Here is a 27,114-nt window from a genome sequence, read left to right as displayed (position 1 = left end):
TGTCTCTGCAGGTCTTTAAAAATGCAAAAAACTGGATATTCTCTGTTGACTGGTACCTGGACCTTCTACAAATTATTAGAAATTAATTTGACTTGGTTCAGCATTATCTGACAATCGTGCTGACCCAAATGTGAACCTTCCTGTGTTAATTTACATCCCCATAGTGAGACTTAACGTTTCTAACACCAGAACAGATTATGCTAAACTCATGCTAATTATAATTTTCTAATATAGTCTGCAGATCATGCTGTTACTAAGCAACAAAGGTCATTTCAATAAATGATACCCTTCCAAGCCATTAACACTCTAAATTTCTTTTAGCTCTAACTGGGTCTTGAAAAGTGGAAGTGGGGTCCTTTACAGTGAAGTGACATTTTTCATGATTAATCAGCATCTTATATATTATGAGCACTGGTACATTATTCCTCACATAAGTGTGACTGAAAAGGCAGAGAGGTTGGGTGTTGCCTGATGTAAATAAATTAGTGCCCCCCATCTCTTGCATTCATTATCTGTAAGAGTTAGGTGAGTGGTGGTTTTGATCAAATGTGATACTTTAACTAGCTGAAACCTGATATGTTAATGATAGGAAGAATGGAATTTTTCAATAAAAGCATGATGTATATTATAATTAATGAATATATTGCTATATGCATTTCATTGCATTATTTATATAGTGATTTCAAGCAAAGTCAGACACTAAGAACACAGCCTGTGCTGAAATGGAAGAGAACTGGTTCATCCCAAACTGGGTACTGTGATACAGATCTCTACCCTCTCCTGTGTACATGGCATTCCTGACGTATCAAGGTCCCTATGAAGAAAACACTCAGCCATGCAAGGTCAGACCCTGCATTCTCCTACCCTAAAATCATCAATGAGAGAGGGGCACGTAGTGAAGGGTAGCCGTCATATTGCACAGCTATGCAAGCATGCCAAACTGTAGCATCATTTTCACATTATCATGCCAAACTGTTTAAGGAATGAAAGTAGATAGGAAGCACCTCAAAATGCTGTCTGCACTGTCCTGAATATGAGCCACTGTGCTACATCATGGTCCCAGTCACCATTGATCTGCTAACTGAAGGTGTGAAGAGATGATATATTAAATAGCCTCTTGTCAAAAACAGAAAATCCATCCATCAGATACCTGACCTATCCACCCAGGAAAGAGAACAAAAAACACTCCCCATCACACAGTGAAACATGTAATAAGTTAAATTATGTCCATGCAGCACTCACAGAGTGACAGCCAATCTGTAACTGACAGAAACTCCAAACTAACAGCACAACTCCACCAGTGCATACAATGCATACTTCGTCAAGCCTTTACATATGAGCAACAGACTACACCTATGGAACAGCCAACCTGCCCCACTTGCTCTACTATGACATATGGAATCCTTACACCCCACCATATCAAACATGAATTAATCTCATTCCAAGTCATTGAGCCTTTCCGTGTCTTAGGTCCCCCACCTGTAAAATAGCACTTCCCTTCCTCACAGAGGGGTTGTGAGAATAAATACACTGAAGTTTGTGAGGCACTCAGATACCCTGGTGATGGGGTCACATAAGAACATGATATAGATAGATATCCCTACAGCAGCATAGGAGGGGAGATTTTTTAAATTGGTATTTATATTATAATTTTCCCCTCCTGTAATAAAAATCAGACCAAACAAAGGAGCCGTAAATCAAGGAAGCAACATATACTCTGACATTCCCATACCTGGGAATGGAATGGGTTTAGAATCAGTGCACTGAGCTCAATTACTTCTTGGATGAAAGGTATATGAGGATAACCACAGATGAACAACATCTTTAGTACCATAGTGGTGTTAACTGACAGCTACCAACTACAAACTGAATTTGTTTGGGGTATACAAATAAGGAACTGGATAAAGAAAAAAAAAAAGGACTCAGAATTTGTGTATTACTTGTACAAACATCTGGAGCACAGAGGGGGAATGGACTATACCTGTAAAATGTAACCAAACAAATCAACTGCTCTGCTCCTTATTTCAAACACTTTCATTTTATAATGCATGGGAAATCTATAGCAATACCTGTTATACAATTTACGATTAAAAATGCAGGAGGTAGACAGCTTATATTTTAAAAAGTGGTTTGATATATTTGGCAATCCAAATTTTCCTGCCAACAATGAGCTGTTAAATAAAACTTTACACAGCAGCAGTCAAGCTGTACTCACTTGCCACATTTTAAGGAAAACAAAGGAGATTAATAATAACTACCTCAATTTTAGCCCACACTACACCAAAATGTGGGGATAAAGTTGTTCTCCCTTTGATACCTCTTTTTTTTTTTTAAAGTAGTCGAATCAGCAGTCAAAGAGAATGGCCTGCCTGGCCATCTTAACCCTTTCCAATCCCATCACATCCCCACAGACCAGGACACACCAATTCAAAGAGGCACCAGACCATGCCAGAACAACAGATGCAAAACCTGCAGATATTTCTCCACTGCTGCAATGGTTAACACCACCAAGGCACACCTTTCAAGATCCATGGGTCCTACACATGCCTATCACAACTTGTAGTGCACTTCATCCAGTGCATTAAAGGTTCCAAGATCAACTGTGTGGGTGCAACCAGACATGAACTCACAGAAAACTCACAGAACACACAGAAAAAAAGGATAAAAGACAAATACATCATACTACCCAATGACAAACACTTTTCACAAAACGATCACTCCATATCTGACCTCTCAGTTCTCATTCTCAAAGGAAACCTTAAGTAGACAAGCTGGGAACTTAAATTGCTAGACACTAAAAATGATGGACTTCATAAAGACACTAGTTTCATGGTTTTTTACTAAGGCTATGACTTGGTCATGGACAGATTCTGTGATTTTACGTGACTTCCACTTCAGCCCCAGGCGCTGGGACTTGGGCTGTCAGCCTCACGATGTGGAGCTCAAACTTCCGTGATTTATTGTTTATTATCCACAGTCTGTCTGTGACTTTTACTAAAAATGCCCATGATGAAATCTTAGCCTTACTTATTACAACAATCTGAAACGTACAACCCCCCTCACCACCACCCCGTTTGGCCTATGACTTCATAGGTGTTAACTAGACACTTTACCTTGAATGGTCCTTTTCAGTATGTGCTAACTACTTATGTGAAACAATCTGTTTCACCTTGTGTTTAGCTGTGACCCTCTAAGTTCCTTTCCCAGACCTGAGAAGAGCTCTGTGTAGATTGAAAGCTTGTCTCCTTCCCCTACAGAAGTTGATCCAATAGAAGATATTACTTCACCCACCTTGTCTCTGTAATATTCTGGCACCAACACTGCTATAACACTGTAAATGGCACAAACACAACACTCATGGGTGGAACTTGAATAAGCAGAAAGCATTGGCCTAACTTCATTCCCACTGAAGTCAATAAGAGATTAACCATGGGAGGCCATCTGGGTAAGGACACTGGACTAGGCCTCAGGAAGCATGGGCTCTATTCCAAGTTCTGCCAACAGCCTACTCCATGGTCTTGGGCAAGTCACTTCACTTTTGTGTACCTCACTTTCCCTATCTGCAAAATAGATATGATGCTTGCCTTCTCTGAGAGCTATGGAAAAGAAATACAAGAACTAGATATTATAACAACACCCTGATCTGCAGATGCAAATAGATGCCCTCATGTTGCATCTGTACCCACAACTGATTGAGGGGGACAAAATTGTGTGTGCTGTTGTTTCATCAGTCCAGGCATTTCAAGGCAGAATGGACCTTTCTGATCATCTAGTCTGACCTCGCGTAAAAATAGCTACCATGTCAAAAAAATAACATAAAATCAAGTCTCTAAGCTACAGCTAAAAATCCTATTCCCTCTCTTGACAAGTCTCTGAAACAGAGAACAGTTTTATCACATTTTAAATGCTTTTTCTTTTTCTTCTGGAGAACCAAGGAAAGACATCAGGCACAGAATATAGGTCAACATTTTTTTCTAAATTCTTGGCATTGTTTGGACTATTTTTTTCATTATTATTTGTAACCAGCACACTGTTGCAGTTTGGTTTACATAATCTCCAAGAGCTACCTCCTGCGGGAAGATAGATGAGAAGGTAGTGCGATTATGATACCTGCAAGGCTCATTTAGTCTTTAATGATTTTCGAGACTAGGTTTGCAGTGAAAGTGATGTGCAAAATCGATGCAGAGCACAGGTACAGTGCTCTCATAATAAAATTAAAATTACTAAAATAAACTCTTGAGCATCTGGCAAAGAACTGAAAATATAATATAGAGTGTATCTACTGACTTCAAATCCGAAGCATGAGTGTGAAGCATGGGCTAATAGAAAGGGATTGTGTCCTGTGAAAAGGATTATTATTTCTTATTTTAAATGTACTGTGTTGGTTTTTATTTGTTTAATTATCATATTTATTTTAGTTGGTCTGTCTTTAAGTTGGAAATAGTTGCGTTCCTACATGAGTGGAAACACAGAATGGGGGACTATTTTCTTGATTGTGCAGTACAGGGTTGCTGGAACAATTTGTATAGTGGGGGTGCTGACAGCCATTGAACCAAACTGTAAACCCTATATATGATGGAAACCACTTTAAGCCAAGGGGTGCAAGAGTTCCAGCACCTATAGTGTACTCTTCAGCTAACATTCATTTGAAGTTTAGAAATACACGCAAAATTAATCAAAGGGCTAGCCTCCACACAAATTGGAACAAAAATAAGTAAATCAGTTTTAATTCACTCCTGCAGTTATTTTGTGGGAAGTCTGTGCATGGACATTCTCATATGAGAATAATAATGCCCTAATTTGATTTAAATTGGGGTTTGATTAACATAAGTCAAAATAAGGCTCATGGGGATTTTCACCAAAATAACTAAAGGTGTGAATTAAAACCAGGTTAGTTATTTTGTGTGTAGACAAACCCAAAGATATCAGTCTAAGTGATACTTACCCAAAAACACTCCTCAAAACCCAACAAACTGCACTCACGTATATCATTGTTATAGCCAATACAACAATTATTGCAATATTAATGTATCAGTGTGCAATAGACTGCACAAGATGTGTTTTAGGAAGAAAGTAACTTGTCTGGTTACTCAAGGAGCAGGGTCTGGAAGTTCAATTATTACCTCTAGGGTTTACTCTCTGCTGTTCAAGTGATTTCTCAAGTGAATCCATTTTACAGGAACCATACAGAGCATTTCCAGATGAGTGGCTGGTACTCCACTCTGCTCATTTACCTGCAATATTGCTGGACTCCAAGTTGGCATGGAGTTCCCCCTCATTTTCTTTTCTGTTTTTTCTTTGTCAGACAAAGCTCAGCTCAAAATACCTTCTGCAGTCAGCATATGGCTGGCAGAACAGTCTTCCTCATAAAGCCAAGGTGTAATGCTTCACTTTCAGTGATTTCATCCTTTTCCACTGGTCCTGATTAAAGCATTTTTTTCACAATAGAATCTGGATCCTATTCATCTAGTCCATACCATCTCGCTGCCACCACTACCTTTTTTATTTTGTTGCAAGCGCAATGATGCATGTCAAGCTAACAATGTTAACTTTATTTTTATGAAGTCAGCAACAGAAATGCTAGTCTCCTGTGGTGTTTAGTGTCAGGTATATGGCATTACATGTATAGAAATCCAATTAACAGCGAATGGTGTTAACTAAAGAACGTAGCTCTGAAACTGTCCCCTTGACTCAGGGATTTAGCCATGCACTGCCATTAAAATTGATGAGAGTCATGTGGTTAAACCAGCTACTCAGGTTTGAAAAATCTGACCTTCATTTTATGCTCTGACACCTATTACGCCACTCCTGGAATGCAGCTCATCTGGGTAAGCAAGATAGTTTTATTAGGGAATGATATTTTGTCAGTGATTTTTCAGAATGGTAGATTGAGACAAAAAATGACAACATTTATTGGTGATTTATCCCTATTCTCCTCATGCTGTGACTTGTGCATCAGCCAATGATTTTTTGAGCTGTGACCTCATGCAATCAGACCAGGATCATTAGAATTGTAAAGATGCTTTGGGCAATTTCCAGAACATAAGCAAGAGCAACCATTACCAGTGACCAAGAAGAGTTCAGAGTTTCAGAACTTTCAGTGATAACATTAAAGACAATGAGAGTTCTGTGGCACTTTATTGACTAACAAATTTAATATTTGCAGACATAAGCTTTGAGAGACTTAGCTCTCTTCTTCAGATGCAGTAATACAGAAAATAGGTAACACAGAGGTATCTTATAGGTATCCAGGTGCATTGAGAACAATGGGGGAGGTGGAGTCTGGTACTTAAGACCTAATGATGACCATTGAGTAGGAGGTGAGAATGGGTGAGCAAAGTAATTTACCTTCAGTAGTGAGATAGCCATTCCAAGTCTCTGTTTAAACCCAGTTTGAATGTGTCAAGTTTGCAGATCATTTCTAATTCAGCAGTTTCTCTTTAAAGTCTATTTTTGGAGTTTTTTTTGGAGAAGTACAGCAACTTTCAGGTCAGAGACAGAATGCTCTAGGGAATTAAAGTGTTCTCCCACTGGTTTATGGATGTTATTATTTTTTATGTCTGATTTGTGTCCATTTATCCTTGTGCGTAGTGATAGTCCAGTTTGGCCAATGTACATGGCAGAGGGGCATTGCTGGCACATGATGGCATATATAACATTAGTGGATATGCAGGTGAATGAGCCCCTTATGTTGTGATTGATGTGGTTAGGACCAGTGATGATGTCATTAGAGACGATGTGTGGGCAGAGCTGACAACGGGGTTTGTTGCAGGGATAGGTCCCTGGGTAGGATTTTTTGTAGGGTGTATGGTTGCTGGTGAGTATTTGCTTCAGGTTGGGGAGCTGTCTGTAAGCCAGGATGGGTCTGCTGCCCACTGCCTGAGCGAGAGATGGATCATCTGCTAGGATAGGTTATAGATCCTTAATAATGTGTTGGAGAGATTTTAGCTGGGGACTGTAGGTGATGGCCAGTGGAGTTCTGTTGTTTTTTTTTGTTGGGTCTGTCCTGTAGTAGGTGACTTTTGGGTACCCGTCTGGCTCTGTCAATTTGTTTCTTTACTTCTCCAGGTGGGTATTGTAGTTTTAGGAATGTTTCATAGAGATCATGTAGGTGTTTGTCTCTGTCTAAGGGATCAGAGCAAATCTGGTTGTATAACATTAACAATCAACTCAGTGGTTTTTAATTTTAATAGAAGCTTCTCCTACCATAGCCAGAGTGCTAGCTTTAAGCCACAGTTCAAAGTGGTTAGAGTCACAGACATAGACTCCTGGGACTGGAGGAATCAAGGTGGAGTCTGAAACAGTGTTTTCTGATTTGCAAACAAGGCAGGCAAAAACCCAACCATGCTCACCACTGGGAGTTTTCCCATTAAGGAATATTAAGTTTAAACAGTAGGGAAAAGTTTATTTTCATTTTAGGGCATGATGCCACTTGCTAAGGGCACTAGAACTCATGCAGTGTCCCACCACTAGTCATGTGAGCTTGAGGAACAAAGAAATTCTAATGAGGGGCAACCCTAGAGGTCAAAGAAACTGAAGCCTGCAGGATTGAATCTGAAGAACACAGAAGCACCCCCAGCTGATGGAGGAAACTAAGGTCACCCGACTGTTTTTTTGTAGTTTTTACTCTGGACTCTCTTGCTAATTGGCTACTTTCTCTAACCCTTCCCCCATTCCAAGTTTCATCACTTCTGTAGCAACTTGTGTGGGGACTTGGAGGGAGGAGCACAAGCTGTAGGAAGGAAGAGCTTGGACGTAGCACAAAGAAGTCAGTCTGTTTGCACATGATTTGAATGCTAGGTGCAGTTGAATGCTAGGTGCAGTTATTACCCAGAATCCAGTACATGAAACAGCCTCAGCCTCACACCACATGCCCTTCACACCCTCTTCCCTCTTCTTCTCTGCCCTATCTCTTCAATGTCCCTCCTTTGTCTTCACTTCTAGTGAATCCCCTTCTTAACAAAAAAACAATCTAAGAATTAACAAACATTGCCACCAACAAACATTGCAGTGCCACCATCCCCATGACCCCTAAAAGGGCGTGGCCCCTTTTTTGACCCAAACAGCTAGTCAAAGTTTGGAGCCCTGGGGATGTTCCAGTTGGGAGCAGAAATTCATGGTGGTCAGGTATGTCTTTGCTGCAGTTTTTTTTATTTCCAAAGACTACACAAAGTCCTATGTCCCTGAATGCAGAAGGAATAAAATAACAGGAAATAGCTGCCTTTGCTCACAGCACCAGGCACATTCTTTTCAGTGTGCACCCCCACCCAAAAACCTCTCCTTGGGTTTCTTTCAGAGTCAGTCACCATGTTTTCAATGTTTCCCTTTTTCCTGTCTCTCTCTCTTTCTCTCTCTGATTTTTGAGTCTGTTCTTAGTTTGTGTTCTGCCTTCCCCAATACAGCCTTCCTCAAAACAATAATCAGCAAAAGCTTGTGGGTGGCTTCACACACTCCTTTTGTCTTAGGTGGGACTTGTGCTTTCTTATACTTTAATTGAAGCTGAAATCACAGCTATCTACCTCAATCCCATATCAAGGTTTCTCCCAGCTCATAACAAAGGGAAAACATTTTTTTTTTTAATTGTGACACTGTGACATTTGCAAAGCTTCATTCTGTTCACTCTGCTTGGATATTCTATCCATTCCCCTTCACTTTGTCTCTTAGATCTGGTTATATTGTGAGCTCTTCAGAGCAGTGACCTCCTACTCCTCTGTATCTGAACAGTGCCAAGCATAGCGAGTCCTTGTTCTCAGTGGGCCTTTACCCAGTAACTTAACAAACACTTCCAACGGTGCCATAATGTCAATGTACTAGATGGGGATAGAGGTACTGAGAAGGGCGTTGTGTACATTGTCCTTGGGATATATATCTCTTGGGTGTTTTTTTGGTTTTTGGGCTTCTGGGTTTTGAAATCTTGGATTTGGTACTGCTTCTATTTTCCAGCTCTGAAAGCCAGACCAGGCTTCACTGTGTTACTTCATTGGACCCACACCAGGCCAGTTACTTTCCCACACCACCACTCAACCTAGTTAACAGATACAGACCACTTTAACTTACAGACCACATAGCTTTGTCTTTAACTACAAACTCTCTCTGTGAATTAATGAAGGAAAAGCATTTTAAATGTATTATGGCAAAAGTGCTGAAGACACAAACTATTATTCTATTAAATATTTGAGGGTATGTCTGCACTAGCCTTTTTGACCTGGAGTTAATTAAGTTAGGGTAGTCAACATGTTTGTAAAGGCCAGTGTGGGCTTGTTCCAGGCTATAAATATAGAGCAAAGCAGAAATGTGCATGTCTTGGAATAAATATTTGCACAGTGATTTCAGTTTTAGAATTGTTGTGCAAGTGATTAATGTTTTCCTCAAGAAATTTGAGAAATCTAGTGGGACTGAATCAAGGATCCTTGTATCTTCATCATTACCAACTATTCATCCATGTTTTACTTGCTTGCCATCATCAGCAAGTTTCTCTTCAGCACAATTCAGTCTATTACAGAGCATCTATACTGCAGATGATGAAAGAATTGCAATCCCAGTCAAAATGCCCCCCTCAGACTGATAATCACAAGACAGTATGCTGCAGTACATTGTGGACTTTGTGGAAATCTAAACCAAAAAACTTTGAAATGTACCCATGAAAAAGAGCATTTTGTTGTGTCCACATCAAAATACTTTGAGAGAAATGTTGAAGCTTTGATAGCACCCGAACTGCATGCACGCACACACACTCACAAATGCTAATAACGTTATTTGAAAGAATGTATTGCATTTTCTTCTGTGACTTCAGGTCAGTTTCCTTAGAACTGCTGCAAGCAAAAAGCAAAACAAAAACAAACCTATTCACCACTAGTGGCCAAAGTAATAATTATAAGATTTGTATAAAACACATTTCCAGGAAATAATGTTTGTTCGCAAAAGATCAGGTGCCTTCTTCATAAAGAAGTGAAGAATGAAGTGGGGCATCTGACCAAAACACAAGATATTAATATCTTTTCCATGTTTTTTTTTAATTGAGCTGTTTAATACCTGTTCAGCAGCATATATTGGCAGTTGCCTGAAATTCAAGCAGAAGTTTGCCTTGGCTGGAGAGGCCAAGATGGAGAGACCAGCTGTCTCCATCTTGTCAAGGAGTTTGGCATCTCCATGGCTAGCTTGGAGAGGAACAGAAAGGAGACTGCTCTCCATAGAAATGGTACACATCCCATTTTCTATTGGGGTTTGTGTGATGGTTGACTTCCAAAGCAAAAAGCAGTTTAAGCGGCTACAGCTTGAGCTAAAGAACCAAGCTGTCTAGTTGGGGCTGTAACAAACTCCAACTCCATGGAGTGGGCATGGACGGAGACATATAACTTATGTTTACAAATGGGTTACATTTACACTGTGAGGTAATCAGTCACAAGTAGTCACATTCTGAGCCTAGAAGACACATTGGGATCATCTTGTCTGACCCCTGTATAGAACTTCCCCAAAACAATTCTTAGAGCATCTCTCTTAGAAAAACATCCAATCTTGATTTAAAAGTTGTCAATGATGGAGAATACACCAGGACCTTGGTAAATTGTTCCACTGGTTAATTACTCTCATTGTTAATAATTTATGCTTTATTTCCAGTCAGAATTTGTGTAGCTTCAACTTCCAGCCATTGCATCATGTGAGACATTTCTCTGCTAGATTGAAGAGCCCATTATTAAATATTTGTTCCCCACATTTGTACTTATAAACTGTAATCAAGTCACCCATTTCGTTTTTGCACGTGTCAGAATAATTTTGTAATACAGCAACAGCCATGTGTTAAGTTCTTGAGAATGGGTGTATTTTCACTCCTGGACATTTAAACCTGTTTTCTGATTATTTTGGTTACATTCCATATTTTATACTGAGCTTCTCATAAATGGTTTCTATAAGTTTTATATCTATCGAGTCTTTATTTAAGCACTAAAAATCTCATATCTCAATGGAAATTATTTTATGTCCTCCATTAATTCCACTGAATTCATTTTACTAAGAAAATGAGTGATGCAGCTGCCAACTTCCATCAGCAAAGAGATTACTGTTTTCGTTCTCCTTCCATAATATAATTTGTGGTAGTCAATTATAGAGTTATGGGTCTTAAAAAATACTTCATAAGAATTCCCAGCAGTTATTTTATCTTTTTCATATCCTATGTTGCACCAAGCTCTTTTAAAAGTTGAAATCACTTCATTTCCCAAAAATATGGGGATATAAACAATAGTGTCACAGTTCAAAGGTAGGTAACTACAGAATGTAGGCCTCTTTAAATTTGCATATACACAGATTAGTTATGGAAAATTTGAGTCTGAGTGAAGATAAGCTTTGGGCACTTTGGAACCTGAATTTTCCATTCACCCTACCCATTTGTAGGCACAAGCATTGGTTTGCATGCAAAGATGTGGACTTTCTGGAAAAAAAAACAAAATGTTGTGCATTCAAATTTACCACCATTACTTCAGCCCTTATGTGTACACCTTTGGTTCTAAATGTAATATTTTTTTGATCAACAATAAAAAATGTTGCAGAGTTCTATTTGTAAATCACATTTGCACAGAAGCTAGCTCTCTTGTCTGACGTCATAAGTGATCAAAATATTATTAGGGCTATTGCTATCTTCTACCTATTAATGCTTTTCAAATAATAAAAGTAATCTATTAGATATCTACTGCAGTGAAAATAGAGTAAGCATGGTAAAATCCATGTCCCTAAATTGCACTTGCTTATTCTTAAAGAATGACTAGTTTTGATGGGTATAGAAATGCACTAAAAACGCTCCTCTTTTCTTCTGCTGGAATGATTCATCCAAACAAAATGACAGGATAAATATACATATATGTCAAATGATAACTGATTGAGTAGAATTTACATTGGGAACTTTCCATAGATTGGGAATAGTTCTATATTAAAGAGGCTTTATGAAAAAGCGAGAGATTTTCATGTTCTGTAAATATCAACTTTTTCCTTAAGGAAGAAAGCTCTTTAAGAAGTTAAAAATGTATCTTTTTTTACATCCCATTCTCTTGAAAAGAATTATTCTTTGATAGGTGAAACATCACTAACAACCTGCTGGATATTTAGTCCCTCATGTAACACTTTACTTTTAAAATTATTTTCTGCTATTACTCTAAAGTACTGATCCCCTGCATTTACAGTGCCCACTAAAACCACAAATATTAACACACCATTATTAGCCGTGATGAGTAAACGCCAGTACATTTATCAGTTTGGTTAATAAAAGCCTTAAAGATCATTTACTCATCAAACCCAGACCCAAATTTATTCACATTATTTTATTATATGTACAGTAGATTTTAGGACAGGGAAGAATTTAAAGGAGGATTATACATTAATTTTCATCCTTTTCTGAAGAGTCAACATATCTATCTCTGACAACTGTCTGATTTAAATAAATCAGTTTTTTCTTTTTTTCACTGGTCCCCTTTCCCTTTTATCACTAGATAAAATATCAGAATACACACTAGATATTAGAAAATCCCAGGGCAAAATTCTACCATCAGGAAATTATACAAACCAGTGGAGTTATTCATATCTAGAGCTGATAGTGAAAATGTTTTTCTTTATTCTTCCTATAATTATTTTACCCCAAAATGATTCATCTCCCCAATTTCTTTTTTTTTTATTTAATTTTTGATCAAAACAAATTTGGGGTTTCCATAAAAAGCCCTGCGATTTGTTTGATTTTCATCAACGAAAAGTTTAGTTTTTGAGAACAGAAAAGAAGCATTTGGATTTTCTTTTTTCAATGAAAAAAGGAAAATATTTAAAAAAAAAATTCCTTTTAGTTGAAAAGCTGTTTCCATTTATAAGAGTTTAAATACTTGCTTTGCCTGCTACACCATTCCTCATGCCTTCGGTATATAGGTCACACTCATTTTTTATACCTGAAGAATGCCATTTCACTGCATGATAAACGGTTACACCCTTATTCTCTCTCTTACACCCATTTTCTGATCAATTTACACAACTTTTAACATCACCACTGAAACAACTCTCAACCAGTCAAAGCCCAAACGTGGGCTGCACTGTGGGACAGACTGAAAATGAGGAACACAAAAAAAATCAGGTAACAAATGGAAAATGCTGTGAGATTTAGTCTTTTAGCATAAGTAAATCTACAGCCGCAATTTCACGATTCTTTATTTCTGATTTAATTTATTTTCCCACAATAAAATGGAGGCACACCCATTTGTGCAGAATGTAAGTAGTTCTGGGACTAAAAGGAATGTTGTCCTTTGAAATGTGAGACAGTTGAGAATTATGCCACCGAGTATAGTCCAGAAACCTCCATGGAGTTTGCACGCATTCACATCAGGTCTGAATTTATCTCATAGTGTGTCATCTTCCACAGACAAGTTTGATTATAAGCCTCTGGGGACAGAGACACCATTCATTTGTGTCTTGTACACTTTATGATAAAAAATAAAATTGGCCAAATCTTTGTGTCTTGACTGTAATGGCAGTTTGCCTGACTACAGACCAAGTAAAAACTGTATAAAAACGAGGATTTGACCCAAAATCATCAAAGGGCATAATTCTGAACTCATACTAATGTAAAGTCCCAATTGAGGTACTTAATATACCAAATTTTAAGCATTGTTTTCAGTAGGACCACTTGCATGCCTGGCTGAATTGGGGCCTGAGTAAGGAGTGACTGAGGAACTAAACAGACTTACAGTGATGTCAAACTGGTGAAAATAAGGTCAGAATCAGACCCATATTACTGTACAGGGGGCAGTGTTTTTCCAGCATGTAACTGGAGATGGAAAAAGCTGGCTATTTAAGAATGTAATGTCAGCTAGATAAACAGGCATGGAGGTTTTTCATAGAAAGAGGGGATTGATAGGAGTCTGCATTTTTCCTAACATTATCCCAACAGCAGGATGAGTGGTATAACTGGACTCAGTAATAACGGGACATAATGTTTGTTAAACCCCATCTATCGTAGGAATTACAAAAAGTCTCAGGATGAAAAAATTCCTCTGGCATATTCCATGGGCAGAATGAAGAATAATACTCTCCTAAATTTCATTGAATATTACAGACCACATTGATATTTATGTGCCATGTTCATTCACAAACAAATTAAGCCCAGAAAGAGTGGAAAATAATTTTCTTCTTTGAAGGGAATCCTTTGTTTCAATATACTTTAATAGCCTTTGGAAGCCAATGTCTAAGAATGACTGCTGCATGGGACAGTTATAATTTATACGGTTAGGCTGTTTTATGGCTAGTGTGATTAAATATTCATTTTTCAAGTATTTGGCCTTTTTCTAAAAGTCCTTACACTAAAACAAAGACCTCATTTACTATGACAATGTCAGACATCACTGTTATAGAAGAAATACCGTATTTCCCCATGTATAAGATGCTCCCATGTATAAGACGCACCTTAATTTTGGGGCCCTAAATTTGAAAGTAAATGTATTACGGTACATCACCGGTAAGTACCACTGTATAAGACGCACCCAGTTTTTAGACCCCAAATTTTTCGAAAAAAGGTGTGTCTTATACATGGGGAAATACGGTAGATGACAATGAACCATCATGGTTTAAAGCTAGTCAAATTCTTTTTTCTTCAGCCTCTTTCAACCCAGATCTGCTAGGCTACTGTTGAACAGTGGGGAGTAATAGACATCACTCTTCACAGTAGAGGGATGGGTGATCTGGCTAAAGATGTCCCTTATAGAGCTAGGCAGGAGGTTTTTCCATCCAACAAAAGTTTTTTAAATTTTTTTCCCCATCCTGAATGGGGACAAAAAGTCAAAATCTTGAAAATGTTTCTGAACCAAAATTTTTTAAGAAAAAAAAATGGGTCAAATTCGATCAAAATATTTCTTTCAATAATTTTGAAATGTTTTGATTTCAATCTTTTCTTTTTCCTACTTTTTCACTATAAAAACTTAATTATTAAAATGCAAAGTCATTTTGAACCCAAAAATGAACCTTATTCCACAAGAAGTTTTAATTTTTATGAACGAGCATTTTCCACCAAAAAATAAGTTTTATTGAAAAATTCCCAATCAGCTCTAATCTCATCATGGTGCCCAGATTTTCATCTCAATTCATGTGCATGTTGCAGCACAAATAAACTGCACAGCATGGATCTAGACTAATAAAAGTGACTGACCAACAGATATTGAATGCCTTCTGTGGAGAATGTTCATTGATGAGGAAAACTCTTTAGTAGAAGTTGAAAATATGTTTGTGACACCACATGAAAATCAATGGGTGTAAAGTCCTGATTCTATTTCACACTGGACAAGGAGGTGTTTTTGTTTGTTTGATAGTTTTTGTTTTGTTTTTTGTTTTGTTTTTTACAATTGGAGTCAGAATTTTTTACTTTTTGCAGGGCTTTTTTGGCCCTTTCATTAAGTGATAGTGGTGTTTGCATTGAAGACTATTACATATGTTGCATGGCTCCTGCATTTCAATGCTCTGTTCCTAGGGCCTGTATGTTTGCTTCATGCCAGTTGATGCTACACTCAGGTAACCTTCCTTCCTCATTTATATTTTATTTCTTTGGCTTTGGCATTGAAATCTTCAGAGTGACAGTGTTATAATGAAAAGGAATACATACAGTAGAATTATGAAACTAGCAGTAACTATCCTAATCTCACAATCTGGATTACGTTAGGCTCTTTGTCAATAATTAACCACCCAACTTTCACTACCTCTATATATTTATTGTGTCAGATCATTAGTGTAGCAACATATATTGTAGGTCAGTGTTTCTGAACAATTGGTCCATGGCGCTGGTCTCTAAGATCTCCCTGTCACAGTTTAGGAAGACAGCAAACCAGTCCCTGATATAAAAAAGGTTGGGAAACACTATTGTAAGTGATATCCCTAAGAAAGGGGACATGAAAAATAACAGAAACAAAATAATAACATACTTGTTATCCTCTGCTACTAATTCAGATATTGATCATCCAACTTTAACTTTTTCTTTAACAAATAGCAGTGTAACAAAACAAAAACAGTCATCTTGCAGAATGGCAGATAGCTGTCTGACTCTCATTTAAACTGTAGTTAAAAAAGAAAATACCTGTTTTGGGTTTTTTTAGCATTAAATACCACAAACAGGCTACACAGTAATTTTGCTTTCTGAACTCATTGTATAATCTGCAGGAACATTTAAATACCATTTTAGGAGAGAAATATCTTCATATAGTAGTTAAAAATATGGATACTATAGAAAACTTTAAGAAAGAAAGAAAGAAAAAAAGAAAGAAAGGATTTATATCAGGGGAGGTTAATATGCATCATTTGATTTTGATATTCAGTGAAGTTTTACCTCTGGCACACTGCATGATCTAACTCGGAGAACCATGAAGTAACCTTTTACTAGGCAATGGTGGGAATTGCTTGAAGCCAGGCTAATCATAAAGAATCTGTTGCTTTAAAAAATGCTTTGGATGAGAAGGCTATTCCAGGGATAAAATCGAGCCAGTCATTCTCCTGTAAAGTTGTAACTAACTGAGGCACTGTGAGTAAATATATCACTAGTGCATATCATGGAAGTTTGTATGCTAAATTGGGAGATTAAAACTAGGGCCTAGGGAGCAGAAATCAACCTATATAAGGTTAAAACTTTGGATTCTTGTGACTTAACTGGTATTATTTATATTATACCTACTGTACATTGCACTTATAAAGTAAACTGTATGTAATAATCATTGGAGTTATTGGCCATTGCGTAGTATATTTGCAATCTGAAACATCATTAGTTATTAGTAAACAGCAAACTCTTAATTACATCAGAAATTACTACAGATAACCTGACCAAACCATGGGGATATGTATCTTTTAGACAGACATTTTTGAAACATCAAAGAAGAGTTTGAAACAGAAAATACAACAGCCAAGAGAAAGTTACTCAGTTTCTTTATCAGTTGCCCTAATCTGCTCAGTTCAGTCCCAAGTGGAAAGTGCTCTTGGATTCCTTGCTGCCACTAAGATTCACATAGCAACTTCCTTGAGCAATGATCTGTACCATCTCCATCTGGCTAGGAGATTCCATTTAAGACCCTGGCCTCAGTTATACATACCTTGTCACCTGGACGACAGCAATGCAATATATCTGAGCATAAAGGCATCAGCCTTTAGGAAATTCCAGATAGTGCAGAACATTGCAACAGGTCTCCTCACCAACATGGCCTATTGTAAATACATCAAACCTGTCCTCTGTGTTCTATATTGATTCCCCATGGAATATTGAATCAAACTCAAGGTTTGGTCTTATTATCACGGCACTCAATACTTGAGCGCAGAATATCAAAAAGATCACCTAAAGCTCAAGAACAAGGATTGTGGTTGAGAACTCCACTCCTCTGGCACAGCAGAGCTCTCTACAATAAGAGTAAAGCTCATTTGTGTGTGAGAGACAGTACTTTCCCAGGGGCAGGACCGAAACTGTGGAATAAACTCTCATAAGAACTAAGGACTGCCATAAGCATCACTATCTTCCACTCCAAGTGCAAAGCACACTGCTCCGACCTACCTTCTCTTACACACATAGAGCAGGGTGTACAATTTAAACACTTCACTGCACTTAAAATTCTCCACCTTGTGGGAGGATGACAAAGAACAAACCACATATGACAGTTATTTCTCAAGTTGCTTAATACACACCTGGAAAGCACTTAGATACTAGATGAGAATGGCATAAAAACCTACATAGAATAGTTTCTCCTTATGTGACATTCTGCTGCTATAACTGCTTATCAAATTGGAGAGGGATTAATAGGTACAGATACTTACATCTTCTACAGATTAAATGTTGGCAGCAGAAAATTGGAAGAGTCCTTTCAAAAAACAGAATAGTATCCAAATCCAAATTGTAGCCTAATCAAACGGTAAATCAATCTGCTGCATGTAGGAATCCAGAGGAAATGAAAATCATGTCTGAGGTTTTATATTCAAGACATGAAGATCATACAGTTGTCCATTATGTACAATAGCATATTTTCTAGAAACCAAGTTTCTTGAGCGTAAGCGGAGGCACCAACACAAAGAAAAAGTCTTGCATAAAGTACTCAGTGAGTGTCCAGTTTTCATACTCAGTGGAATACAAGGAATTTATTTCACTTGTACTGAATCATGTTTCAGTGTAACAATCTTTACTATTCACTTAAATGCCAAAGAAAACACTGACCTTTAAGCCACACAGCTGCTTCTTTCCTATTGCTGTCTGCAGTTGGGAAGTCATCTTCTTTTAAAGTTTACAGCTTCACAGGAAACACTCTAGAAATAATGGAGAGAAAATTTTATGCTAAACAGAGTCTTACAAAATGAATTCCCTCATCCTGAAAAGTCAGCAAGCTAATGCCATGAACCTGCAAAAACTTAAACACATGCATACCTTTATGGAATAACTCACGTGAGCAGTGTACACAATTATTTAACTGTTTGCAGGATCAAAACCTAAGGTTATATCTATTCTGCAATTGTGGTGTATGATTGCAGCATTCATAATCAAATCTGAGCAAACTTAGTCTGCAGAAGAGAAGAATGAGGGGGGATTTGATAGCAGCCTTTAACTACCTGAAGGAGGGTTCCAGGGAGGATGAAACTTGCTAGACAGTTCTCAGAGATGGTAGATGACAGAATTAAGAGCAATGGTCTCAAGTTGCAGTGGGGGAGGTCTAGGTTGGATATTAGGAAAAATGTCTTCACTAGGAGGGTGGTGAAGCACTAGAATGGGTTACCTAGGGAAGTGGTGGAATCTCCATCCTTAAAGGTTTTTAAGGTGCGGCTTGACAAAATCCTGGCTTGGATGATTTAATTTGGGTTGATTCCGCTTTGAGCAAGGGATTGGACTAGATGACCTCCTGAGGTCCCTTCCAACCCTAATCTTCTATGATTCTAAGCTTTAATTTCTCTAGTTTGGATATGAACAGCTATGAAGCCAGGATAGCATGGCCTTATTGCAAGCTACTTGTCTAAGTAATTACCCAGAGTTCTGGATGGGACTATAGTGCCCACACTGAACTCCATGCTGCTACAGCTTCACGGTTATTGGCACCCTAGCTACACTAAAACTAGCTCAGGGATGCCTACATGTGCTGCAAACACACACACTGGTTGCAGTGTAGATTTACCCTAAGTTTTGAAGAGTATTATCCATTTAATTGGTTTCCACTTCTTTCATTTAATTTAGTTTAACTAAACTATCATGAAATACACATCCAAATGTGTACTGGATGCTGCTCCTCTAGCAAGTGTTGTCTGGACCATCACTTCCAATATTAGATTTATGGCTTCCTATAAATCATAAAGGACTTAATTTATATTTTCAGTCAGGCCCATTTCTGCAGTCTTGGCACTGTAAATAGGTCTTAAAGCAAGTTTAAATCACTTTAATACCCACTTTAAGGTCCTTTTACACTGACAGAGGGAACTTAGTGAGAAATGAGCATCAGGCTCTAAGTGTTTTGTTTGTATGGAGATAAGAGAGTAAACATAAAAGTATTCATTGATTTTTTCCCCCAAATTGATTTGTAGTTAATTGAAAGAACAGAGACAGTTTGCAGAAAAGAGGATTGTAAGATGACATCGCACATTCATAAAATTAAAACAATTGTTCAGTGTACGTGCCAGTTGTGTGACTTTTCAACATATTTTATTACACTAACAAAACTTTACAGATTAATTTTAATTGGCAGCAGATAAACAACCAAATATATTGAAACAAGCTAGAATATTTTCTATACCATTTCAATTATCCTGACTGAAGTAATTCTGTAATTCTCTTAACCGCTTGGCAGCTTTTTGTAACTTATTTTCTGTCACCAACTATTAAAAAGAAAAATTTCTTTCACCCAAAAGATATCTTACACTCCATTTCACTTAACAAGTTAATGGTGCCTTTAACATCAAAAGATCCCAAAACACCTTGAAAACCACATATACAGAAATCTATAATGTGTGTTTTATGTTATATGTACTCACACCCAGAGACACAAACACATATGCAGACACACAGACTCTTATAGAGATTATTTATATGATCATAGATCCATGGATTCCAAGGCCAGAAGGGACCATTGTGATCATCTAGTCTGATCTGCTGTATAACACAGGTCATAGAGCTTCCCCAAATAAAATCCTAGAGAAGACTTTTAGAAAAACATCCGATTTTGATTTAAAAAAAAAATCAGTTATGGAGAATCAATTATGACCCTTGATAAAATTTTCCAACGGTTAATTAAACTCAGTAAAAAATGTACATCTTATTTATACCTTATTTCAATCCATCATCCACCTTTGAAATGCACATTGATTATGGACCAGAGCTCCATTCTATTATAGGAATTTAAATATTCGTACAACAGTATGTAGTCCACAGAACAAGATGAATAATTGGAGTATTTGCCAATTTTGCATTTTTTTTCTCATTGCAAATTGTCCCGGAGGACTGTGTCATTTTCCAGTTTGTTATTATTACTAAATTGTTTGACAGCTAGTTTCTGAAAATCCTTGGTCTGTATCTTGTTTGCGACCAGTTGTTTGTAAGCATTCAAAATGTGAGCTGATTTGTTGTGTCACACAGGATACAGGGTGCAGGTGATGACAAACATTCCATGCCTGAATAAGCATTACACATTAAGTTAACTTTCTAGTGTGAATAGTCCAATTACAACTTTGAAACACACTGTCTGTGAACGTTATCCAGTACTGACTTACAAATTGCTGTCAGTGACTTCCTGACTCTAAACTCATTCACTAGAATATTTACAGAAAAGTAAACACAAGTGCAATCAAAACAAATTAAGTGATTCAAATTAACAGAAACAGATTTTTTTTCTGGCATTCGCCCAGTGCTAATAGTAGTAGTAATAGAAAAAAAGAAAGGAAAAGGAAAAAATGCTATGGGTATGCCTGATACCTGGCATATGTATTTATGGTGCAAATTCCACCCCACATGCTTCAAGAGCAGAGCATGAGAAATGGTGGAGGTGAATGAAAGGCAAGCCATGGGGATCCTGTGCAAGGCGATCTGCAGCCCTGCTTGACCATGAGCTGTGCTCTGCAGGGCTTCACCTACAGAACTGTGTAGTTGGGGATAGGAGCAGGGCCAGAGGAAGGTTGGAGGCATGGCTGGGAGAACATAGCTAGGTAGATCCACTGGCTGGACCGCTCTATGAAGGAGAGCACAGAAGTTGCGGAGTCAGTTAGTACATACATGAGGCAAAGATATTTAGTGTGCTTCCACTGAGTCTCCCATGGAGATCCCTTGCTACTATAACTTTTTTTTTTCAGATTTGTGTAAGATACAGCAGTGTTTCTCAACCTTTTTGATACCAGGGACCAACTTGCTGCCTTCCTAAAGTGTCAGGGAGATCTCAGGGACTGGCGCAGGTCCACCGACTGATGGTTTAGAAAATCAGCAATTTATGGTGAGTAAAAAAAAAAAAAAAAAAAAAAAAAAAATCAAAGAGCCAACAGCTATCTGGTTGCAGTTTGAGTTCTTTGTGGACAAATATCCACTTAACAAAATGCACTTCCTATTTTCCAACATTGTTCTTTGCTACTATCAGAGAGACCAAGTACTGAAGTGGTAAGGGTGTTTAATTATTTTCTCACTCCCAATATGAAGATTGCCCTGATGCTATCCATACTATACCTGCTCTGAGAACATATACAGAAATTCAGATCTGAAAATGGTACCTTTCAGGAACTCTAAGCAGATTCAGTTTAAAAAAAAAAAAAAAAGAACGATGTCCTGCTTTAACTGTACAGTAAGAAAAAAAGAAGTGTATTGTGCAAATATCTGCTACTTGTTTGCAAAGTAACGAACTTACAATATATTCAGTGCTCCTGCCATCCCTGTTTTGCAGAAAAACATGTGAAAATGGCAGAATTAATGGTCAACCATCCTTAGAATGTTTGTCAGGTCCTACTTTCCAATCTTCTATGGTGCTTTTGCACCAGTGGCAATGAACACTGGAAGCTTAGTGAGTATTTGGCAATTTGATGCCACGTTCCTTCTCAGCTTCATGGTGCAGAGAGCATCAGCAGGTGAAAAGAGAAATACCTGGAACATCTTAACTGGCCTGCTACTTCTGCTTGTCAAAACGGCTTTTTGAGGTCCTGTGCAGATGACACAAGTTAGAGTAGTCAGAAGACACTCTCCCACTCCAGGTGCTTCCCTAAGTGCAGGTCAACTAGACCCAAGAATCAAAAGCCCAACGAATTTTGCCTTGAAGGTTTCAAAGGATGCTAATTCCACTACCTCGCTTGAAACTATAATGCCTTGCTTTAATATACAGTCGCTTTTTGCCCTTGTGGATTTTATAACCCAGAAGTTCCTCTATCTTTAAACTCACCAGGAATTTTCCAAAGAAAACAAACTGGAGAGATAATTGGTCTATTAGGTAAGCAAATATATGCAGTGACATAGTTGATGAATAAGATCAATTCATTTTTGTTGTTTGTTGAAAAGGATTTATTCCACATTGGGTAAATAGAATAAGATTAAGTCTGATCTCTGACCTCTTATTTCAGGGATTTTATGCAATATGCTGAGGTTTCATGCAGTAAAGAATTTATATATGCTGAGAAATTATCATGCCTGCAGGATAGTTAAATTGTAATACCTGTAGGATAGTTAGCCATTTAGGGAATCCTTCTCTCTCCCAAAATATAAAAGTATATAGTTTCCAGGCCTAACTGCTTATCACTGCATATATTTTTTGTGATCTGTAACTTTGATAGTCAGTTCTTCATAACAGAATTTCCATTTTAAATAAGTTAATCCTGTACTTTTTAACAGAACAGCTGAGGTAACCAAGCAATGAGACAAAGTGACACTTAATTATATAATGTAATGATTTATCTAGAGCAAATATTACAATAAAAGATTTTCAGTAGAAAACATACACCTCCAATAAATAGTCCCTCTGCTAGGTTCTTAGACAGTTGAGTGAGTGCCCTATGTTTTCAAAAAAAAGTAGTATCCAAAGTTCATGAAGCTGTGATACTAAATACAAACAGGAAAATGAGGAACATATTTCCATAATGTATCTAAACTTACCATTTTCTAAAGTGACATCATTATATTTGAAGATAACTTGATAAGTGTGGTGCATACTCCAGCATAAAGGGAAAGATTGTGAAGATTTATGAAATGCTGAAAGATCTCAGGCACTGGATCAAAATTTTAAATATTGCTAGATTTGCCCATCCCTCGTTCCAGAGGAAGGGGGAATCACATATGTTAGTCCTGCTACTCACTGAACTTCTGAAAGGAACTCAGATACTACAGTAATGAAGGCCACATAAAAACACTGACTTATTTTAGTGTTGGTTGAATAGTATTTACTGAACCCAATAATTAAATGAATACATGTATATACACTGAATTTAGGATTTTTTTGACTGGCGAGTCATCCACAAAGCTTTCTCCAGCAACTGAAAAGTAATTTATAAAATATTGGATGTGTAGTTTGGAAAAAATAACTTCCAGCTTCTTTGTTATTCACTTCAGCTGTTTGCTATTCATTATTTGCACTGGGCCAATTAGTCAAATGGTATTGTTTCTGCTCACTTATGAGAGGTCTGAGACGAATAGGAGAAAGACTCTTGGTATATACAAGAATAGCACATGAAGTCACACACTTGTATTCATTTCTGAAAATTTCCATATTTTCATCTTTAATCCTTAGCAGTCACCCAAATATTCATGAAGTCACATTGACCCTATGAATAGTAGCAAATCACATTGGAGTTGTTTATTTGTGAATATAGTCACAAATCTGGTTTTCATTGTTCAACCAACTCAATTCATTTGGAAGAGAGAGAATACCAAATAGGAAGAGTGACAGCATTAAATAGAGGAAACAGTTGGTTTCATCTACTAGGTTACTTTGATTGCAACGAAAGGTTTCATAAATCCAATTCTGCCTGAAAAAACACATTATTTAGAGTTATGAACTACACATGTGAAGCTTAATTCACTAACTTGTATAAAACAGTCTGAGATCCCCAGATGGAAAATACTATGGAAATATGATCACTAATTATTATGATATCCAATACAGTAGATATCTAAGCACTTATGGTGGAAGAAGGAGAGTGACTGCATTAATTAATTCAGAAAAATAAAAATGAGTCTTTATATAGGGAGGTGTTTTCAAAGGCACAAATAGCTTTTTAAGCATTCATTGAAAGTCAGTTAAAGTTTGGGACCTAAACACCATTTGTACCTTTGAAAATCTCCCCCTATAGTCCTGAAAAGGTATACTGCCATTAGTAAACTAGAACACTGCACTGGGATCAGATGCAAGCTAATTAGAGCTGTGGAATCTCCACATTTTGCTTCGCAAAAGGTTCATGGAAACATTTGTCTTTAGTTTTTTTCATGGGGCTTCACACTTCTAAGATTTACTGTGAGCTTCAGGTTCAAATAAATATAAGATCTCAAAGCAAAATCCAATAAAAAACACCAACTTTCACATCATATACACATAAAACCACATACTTTGCATGATTTCGATACAAAAAAATAAATCAGTCTGGGTTTGCTTTGAACTGAGGCCAGTGATGCCAAAAACTTTGTGAACTTTGGCAAACGTATTAACATAGTCTACATGTTTGAATATGTGAGGAAACCTGAAAGCATGTTAGTTTTACATGTTTTCAGGTCCTGTTGTGAACCTTTAGGACAGGGCTTCAAAAAAAGTGACTGATCTCCAATGAGGAAAGAGGACCATGACTGATACAGCAGTTACTGTTTGAGTAAATGATATACCAACAAAGGATGGTAGAACAAAGCTTTGTTCAATAAATTGTAACTGAAACATCCAAAGACAGCCACATGACTGCAGCACTTGTGTTTCTGATGGCTATAAATTTGTGTTGGTTATTTTAATTTCTTTCATATTCCCATGATCCTTCATGGTTACAAAAATATATTAATGATTTTCCATTTTCTATACTTATTGGGTGAACTTATTGAAGTCTAAAGTAGAGCTTTATTAAACTTGATGGAAAAAAATTAAAGCAGGGGGAATATATCTTGTGCATCTATGGAATATTACTTAACTGCATGCCATACCTTACTCTCTTTTATATTGGCATAAGTACAGGTAGTCAATTAATTTAGACAAATGTAAAACAGTACAAAAAGAAAATCGGGCTGAAAGAGGTTACTCAGTTTTCACACCACTATAACTAAGAGAATAATTCAGCAATACATTTTTAGACTTCATGTATTTGAGGGGCAGGGAAGAGGAAGATTCAGAGGTTTGTGTATCAACAAATTTGTGCGGTATGATCTGCAAATGGAGGGACGAGTGACACACTTACATGCTCACAGATTAAAAGGGTAGTGAACACACAAATCTATTAAAATACAGTAGAGCGCAACACAGCAGGATCCCACAGAATCCCATAAACTTCTCTAGAGGACTCCAACAATTTTTATCAGATGACACTGTAAATATGTGCACCAAAAATGTTCAAGATAACAATATGATGCAATGATCTGATTTTAAAAGTGATGGTTTCAGCATATCCGCTGCCTTCTAAATTTAGCCTGGAAAAGTTTGAAATCATCAGCCCACATGAGATGGCAATTTTCAAGTGACCATCCATTACAAGAGCAATAGACAAATGACACCAAGTTTGCACATTTTAAGAGGGTTGTTACTCAGAACTGATGTTTCAAGCAAACAAAGCACTTTACTGTACAGTAGGTCTAATGAAAATATTATCAAGGCCTCTTCATTTGAAGTGCTCATTGGCAATTCGTGGAGTATTTCACAACAATATTTTTACATGCAGCCTAAGGATGCAACAAACCCTCTCTCTCTATCTCTCTTCAAAGGCTTGTTAACTATGTGATGAATAAATCTGTCACTTCCAATTCTGAATTTACTTTCTGTCCTCATTGCTCCAGGATCTTGTATCTATGGCAACATTTCACCACTCAGCATTGATTAAAAAAGTGATTGGCTTATCAGCATCACTGTGCTGATAGACAGAACTGATTGGTTTCTTGAAATAGCAATCACGACATACTGTCAGTTCTCTAGATTGGCTACTTTTCAGTGATACTTTGAGAATTCATTATTTGCTGTATCTATCATGTTTAGTTGAACTAGCTTTATTTCCCACACCCCCTGCTTTAAATAGAGCTCTAATTAAATGTCCCTGAAATCAATAGCTACGCTTATTAAATTGTGCTGCCTTCATTTAAGGAGATTACTACAGTTTACAGAACTTGTTAAAGACTTGAGCTGCATTAGTTCAAGTAGGGGTAGATTTTTATTAGCTTTTTTAGTTTGTTTAATTGTCCTAAGGAACAAGGTTTTTTTAAGGAAATTTTGGGACTTTTTTTTTTTTTTTAAATAGGAATTATCAGGGTTTCCAGTCAGGCTTAGCAAATGTTCAAATTAATTACTGGGTTCAATATTCTGATGCATCATGAAATGTATCCAAACCCCTACTACAGATAACAGAATGAGAAGGGGGAAATGCTGGCAAAGCATAATCCTCTTTAAATATTGTTTCAAGTTTATGGAACATCCTTATTCTGTACATTTGTCAAACCATAATTAGATTTTAACTCATGTATTATATCTGCAGAATCTAGGGTCAAAACACTAAAGACATTAAACCCATGCTGGAAATATTAGAGATCAATTTGAATATTTTATCAAGTTTACCCAGGTAAGGGTTCAAAAACTGAGGAAGTGATGGAGGAAAAAAATTCCTGTCTTATCTCTAAAGTACAATGAATGGACATGAGTGAACTTACTTGGACTTATTTGACAATGCATTTATATGTTAAAACAGCAGCCACAAAATCACTCATTTCAAAGTACAATAATATAAATTATCATACAGTGCCAGACTTTAAAATAATATAATTATGGCTATTTGAAGAGAGAAGTTTAATTCTCAATCAATATTAATTATGCCAATATCAAAGTGGAGCAATCAGGATGCAAGTTATTTTAGTAATAGAAAAGAAAGGGATTTTGTGCAGATTTCCAAGATAAAAGCTCAATTCCAGATGTGAATCTATTCACATTGTTTGCCTTTTTAGCCTTACCCAGTCAACAAGGGATA

Source organism: Emydura macquarii, unplaced genomic scaffold (genome assembly GCF_026122565.2).
Source record: "Emydura macquarii macquarii isolate MOO-44397 ecotype Brisbane River unplaced genomic scaffold, CSIRO-AGI_Emac_v2 contig_499, whole genome shotgun sequence".
NCBI lineage: Eukaryota > Metazoa > Chordata > Testudines > Chelidae > Emydura > Emydura macquarii.
The sequence above is the reverse complement of the archived record's forward strand: the minus strand, read 5'-3'. Positions refer to the sequence as shown.